The 5875-nt window shown below is 53.2% G+C and overlaps 1 pseudogene; it reads right to left on the reverse strand.

The window, feature by feature from the left end:
• Positions 1-4752: 4752 nt before the first annotated feature.
• Positions 4753-4967, reverse strand: LOC133473716 (U2 spliceosomal RNA; annotated as a pseudogene).
• Positions 4968-5875: the final 908 nt, after the last annotated feature.

The raw sequence follows: 5875 nt of genomic DNA on the forward strand, positions 1-5875 counted from the left end.
ATCCTACCTGTGGGGCATAGCCACTAATCACATTATAAATAACACCCTCAATTTCAAGTTTCACCCCTCCTTGAGCCGTCACCTTGTCGTGGTGGAGGGGTTTGTGTGTCCCAGTGATCCTAGGAGCTAAGTTGTCTGGGGCTTTATGCCCCTGGCAGGGTCACCCATGACAAACAGGTCCTAGGTGAGGGACCAGACAAAGCACGGCTCAAAGACCCCTAATGATGACGACAAACAATGGACTTCGTTTTCCCTTGCCCGGACGCGGGCCACCGGGGCCCCCCACTGGAGCCAGGCCTGGTGGTGGGGCTCGATAGCGAGCGCCTGGTGGCCGGGCCTGCACCCATGGGGCCCGGCCGGGCACAGCCCGAAAGGGTAACGTGGGTCCCCCTTCCCATGGGCTCACCACCTGTGGGAGGGGCCATAGGGGTCGGGTGCAGTGTGAGCTGGGCGGTGGCCGAAGGCGGGGACCTTGGCGATCCGATCCCCGGCTACAGAAGCTGGCTCTAGGGACGTGGAATGTCACCTCTCTGGCAGGGAAGGAGCCCGAGCTGGTGTGTGAGGTCGAGAGGTTCCGACTCGATATAGTCGGACTCGCCTCCACACACACCTGGGGCTCTGGTACCAGTCCTCTCGAGAGGGGTTGGACTCTCTTCCACTCTGGAGTTGCCCATGGTGAGAGGCGCCGAGCAGGTGTGGGTATACTTATTGCCCGCCGGCTCGGCGCCTGTACGTTGGGGTTCACCCCGGTGGACGAGAGGGTAGCCTCGCTCCGCCTTCGGGTGGGGGGACGGGTCCTGACTGTTGTTTGTGCCTATGCACCAAACAGAAGTTCAGAGTACCCACCCTTTTTGGAGTCCTTGGAGGGGGTGCTGGAGAGCGCTCCCGCTGGGGACTCCATTGTTCTGTTGGGGGACTTCAATGCTCACGTGGGCAATGACAGTGAGACCTGGAAGGGCGCGATTGGGAGGAACGGCCCCCCCCGATCAGAACCCAAGCGGTGTTCTGTTATTGGACTTCTGTGCTCGTCACGGATTGTCCATAATGAACACCATGTTCAAGCATAAGGGTGTCCACACGTGCACTTGGCACCAGGACACCCTAGGTCGCAGTTCGATGATCGACTTTGTGGTCGTGTCATCGGACTTGCGGCCGCATGTCTTGGACACTCGGGTGAAGAGAGGGGCGGAGCTGTCAACTGATCACCACCTGGTGGTGAGTTGGCTCCGATGGTGGGGGAAGATGCCGGTCCGACGTGGCAGGCCCAAACGTATTGTGAGGGTCTGCTGGGAACGTCTGGCAGAATCCCCTGTCAGAAGGAGTTTCAACTCCCACCTCCGACAGAACTTTGCTCATGTTCCGGGGGAGGCGGGGGACATCGAGTCCGAGTGGACCATGTTCCGCGCCTCCATTGCTGAGGCGGCCGACCGGAGCTGTGGCCGTAAGGTGGTCGGTGCCTGTCGTGGCGGCAATCCCCGAACCCGTTGGTGGAGACCAACGGTGAGGGATGCCGTCAAGCTGAAGAAGGAGTCCTATCGGGCCTTTTTGGCCTGTGGGACTCCTGAGGCAGCTGATGGGTACCGGCTGGCCAAGCGGAATGCAGCTCTGGTGGTCGCTGAAGCAAAAACCCGGGCATGGGAGGAGTTCGGTGAGGCCATGGAGAAAGACTTCCGGACGGCTTCGAGGAAATTCTGGTCCACCATCCGACGTCTCAGGAGAGGAAAGCAGTGCACCACCAACACTGTGTATAGTGGGGATGGGGCGCTGCTGACCTCGACTCGGGACGTTGTGAGTCGGTGGGGAGAATACTTCGAAGACCTCCTCAATTCCACCGACACGCCTTCCCATGGGGAAGCAGAGTGTGGGTTCTCTGAGGCGGGCTCTCCTATCTCTGGGTTTGAGGTCACCGAGGTAGTTAAAAAGCTCCTCGGTGGCAGGGCCCCGGGGGTGGATGAGATTCGCCCGGAGTTCCTAAAGGCTCTGGATGTTGTAGGGCTGTCCTGGTTGACACGCCTCTGCAACATCGCGTGGACATCGGGGACAGTGCCTCTGGATTGGCAGACTGGGGTGGTGGTCCCCCTTTTTAAGAAGGGGGACCGGAGGGTGTGTTCCAACTACAGGGGGATCACACTTCTCAGCCTCCCTGGTAAGGTCTATTCAGGGGTGCTGGAGAGGAGGGTCCGTCGGGAAGTCGAATCTCAGATTCAGGAGGAGCAGTGTGGTTTTCGTCCTGGCCGTGGAACAGTGGACCAGCTCTACACCCTCGGCAGGGTCCTCGAGGGTGCATGGGAGTTCGCCCAACCAGTCTACATGTGTTTTGTGGACTTGGAGAAGGCGTTCGACCGTGTCCCTCGGGGAGTCCTGTGGAGAGTGCTTCGGGAGTATGGGGTACCGAACCCCCTGATACGGGCTGTTCGGTCCCTGTACGACCGGAGTCAGAGTTTGGTCCGCATATCCGGCAGTAAGTCGGACTCGTTCCCGGTGAGGGTTGGACTCCGCCAAGGCTGCCCTTTGTCGCCGATTCTGTTCATAACTTTTATGGACAGAATTTCTAGGCGCAGCCGAGGGGTAGAGGGGGTCCGGTTTGGTGGCCTCAGTATTGCATCTCTGCTTTTTGCAGATGATGTGGTTCTGTTGGCTTCATCAAGCCGTGACCTCCAACTCTCATTGGAGCAGTTCGCAGCCGAGTGTGAAGCGGCTGGGATGAGAATCAGCACCTCCAAATCTGAGACCATGGTCCTCAGTCGGGAAAGGGTGGCATGCCATCTCCAGGTCGGGGATGAGATCCTGCCCCAAGTGGAGGAATTCAAGTATCTTGGGGTCTTGTTCACGAGTGAGGGAAGAATGGAACGGGAGATCGACAGGCGGATCGGTGCAGCGTCTGCAGTGATGCAGACTTTGTATCGGTCCGTTGTGGTAAAGAAAGAGCTAAGCCGAAAGGCGAAGCTCTCAATTTACCGGTCGATCTTCGTTTACCGGTCGATCTTCGTTCCTACCCTATGGTCATGAGCTGTGGGTCGTGACCGAAAGAACAAGATCCCGGATACAAGCGGCCGAAATTAGTTTCCTCCGCAGGGTGTCCGGGCTCTCCCTTAGAGATAGGGTGAGAAGCTCGGTCATCCGGGAGGATCTCAGAGTAGAGCCGCTACTCCTCCGCATTGAGAGGAGCCAGATGAGGTGGCTGGGGCATCTGATTCGGATGCCTCCCGGACGCCTCCCTGGTGAGGTGTTCCGGGCATGTCCCACCGGGAGGAGACCCCGGGGACGACCCAGGACGCGCTGGAGAGACTACATCCTTCGGCTGGCCTTGGAACGCCTCGGGATCCCCCCGGAAGAGCTGGATGAAGTGGCTGGGGAGAGGGTACTCTGGGCGTCCCTGCTGAAGCTACGGCCCCCACGACCCGACCCGGATAAGCGGTAGAGAATGGATGGATGGATGGATGAATTTCAAGTTTCAGCCTCATCACTCGATCTGATACTCTTTCACCTCCAAGACATTCTAAGCCAACTCTTCTTTTAAAACAACCCCGACTCCATTTCTCTTCTCATCTACACCATGGTAAAATAATTTAAACCCTGCCCCTAAACTTCTAGCCTTACTGCCTTTCCACCTGGTCTCCTGCACACACAATATATCAACCTTTCTCCTAATCATCATGTCAACAGCTCCCGAGATTTTCCTGTCGTAGTCCCAACATTCAAAGTCCCCACATTCAGTTCTAGGCTCTGTGCTTTCCTCCTCTTTCTGCCAAAGAACCCGCTTTCCACCTCTTCTTCTTCTTCGACTTTGACCCACAGTAGCTGAATTTCCAACGGCGCCCTGCAGGTTGACGGCACCGGTGGCAGACATTTTTAAACCGGGCCACGACCGATCCGGTATGGAATTCTTTGGATGAACGCTCATATTTTTTTGGCAAAGTTTTAAGCCAGATGCCCTTCCTGACGCAACCCTCTGCATTTATCCGGGCTTGTGACCGGCCTACAGTTTGCACTGGCTTATGCTCCCCATAGGGCTGCATTAAGTTGAGAATAATAAATTATTTGCGTTTAAAAATAGCCTCTGAAAACATCCATCCATCCATCCATTTTCTGAGCCGCTTCTCCTCACTAGGGTCGCAGGCGTGCTGGAGCCTATCCCAGCTGTCATCAGGCAGGAGGCGCAGTACACCCTGAACTGGTTGCCAGCCAATTGCAGGGCACATAGAAACAAACAACCATTCGCACTCACAGTCATGCCTACGGGTAATTTAGAGTCTGCAATTAATGCATGTTTTTGGGATGTGGGAAGAAACCGGAGTGCCCGGAGAAAACCCACGCAGGCACGGGGAGAACATGCAAACTCCACACAGGCGGGGCCGGGGATTGAAACCGGGTCCTCAGAACTGTGAGGCTGACGCTCTAACCAGTCGCCCACCGTGCCGCCTCTGAAAACGTGTATAGTATATTATTTTTTTAATGCAGTTTCGATTGGTTTTTTTCTTTACCGCTAGTCATATTGCCTGCCATGACGTCCACCAGCCAGACTGGGCTGCTCTGTGTATTTGTTTACAGAGAACAAGGAATTAACATTCCATGTCACTTTTCTCCTATGCTCCATGTCCAAACTTAATACGTCTCCGTACAATACTGAAGGTCAGAATAACCGACAGACCCCCGAGTTGAGAGTCAATTGTTTACCTTCTGTTCACTGCATTAAATATTGTTCAAGTCATTGGACTGATGGCTCAATTGATATTTATTTTGACCAAGTTGTGGGGGTGCATCGTTCCTGGAGGTACTGCAATACCAGGTCGATGTGTGGAGTGGACGGAGCAAGCCCCTATTCAATCTCCCAGTTCCAAAAATCAATTTAATATTTGGTCCCCGGATTGGGGACCTATCGGATACTGGGTGGCTTATTTTTCTACAAAAGGCCACCAGTTGTTTTCTTTTCTTTTTCAAAAACAAAAGTAGTGCACAGAAGGGATACTCCTATACAAAAATTAAATAAAAGCGTATTTGAACAGTATTTTCAGTGATCACTTTGTTTATTTAAGATGGTTTATTACTGTTCTATTGCTTCTGGAAAAAAGTTATGATAATAAGTATGTTCTATTTCTAATTCTTTCTGGGTTTTAAACATGAAATAATAAAAAAATGAAAAACCACCAAAATACTTAAAGGTCATGAACATTAATTGACATTAGCAATTTGATGATGCATCTATTTTAATTTTTGAAAGGTATCGATATCGATATTGGCGATACTGGCTCTGTATTTAATTGGAATCGGATTAATACCAAAATATGCAGTGTCGCACACCAGGTAGGTGATAACTTACCTAAAGTGTTTTTTTGTTTGTTTTTAACTCTGCACCTTTCCTGGTTTACAATACGTAACAACAACAATGCGTAGTCCTTCGGTGAACGTGACCTTCAGGGATGAATCATTTACTGAAAGAGGAAGCACTTGAATGATTCCTTGAAAAATAACTCCATAATTCTGTGAACGAACTCTTATTACGATTTTCTGATTATTGTGGTTGTTAGTACACACACAAGGACTCCCGTAACCGTTAGTAGCTAACACCATCCATCCATTTTCCATCACTTATTCGAGGTCGGGTCGCGGGGGCAGTAGCTTTAGCAGGGACGCCCAGACTTCCCTCTCCCCAGCCACTTCATCCATCTCTTCAGGGGGGATCCCGAGGCGTTCCCAGGCACGCCGAAGGATGTTGTCTCTCCAACGTATCCTGGGTCGTCCCCAGGGTCTCCTCCTGGTGAGACGTGCCCGGAACACCTCACCAGGGAGGCGTCCGGGAGGCAATCGAATCAGATGCCCCAGCCACCTCATCTGGCTCCTCTCGATGTGGAGGAGCACCGACTCTACTCTGAGA

This window comes from Phyllopteryx taeniolatus, unplaced genomic scaffold (assembly GCF_024500385.1).
Source record: "Phyllopteryx taeniolatus isolate TA_2022b unplaced genomic scaffold, UOR_Ptae_1.2 contig_366, whole genome shotgun sequence".
Taxonomy (NCBI): domain Eukaryota; kingdom Metazoa; phylum Chordata; class Actinopteri; order Syngnathiformes; family Syngnathidae; genus Phyllopteryx; species Phyllopteryx taeniolatus.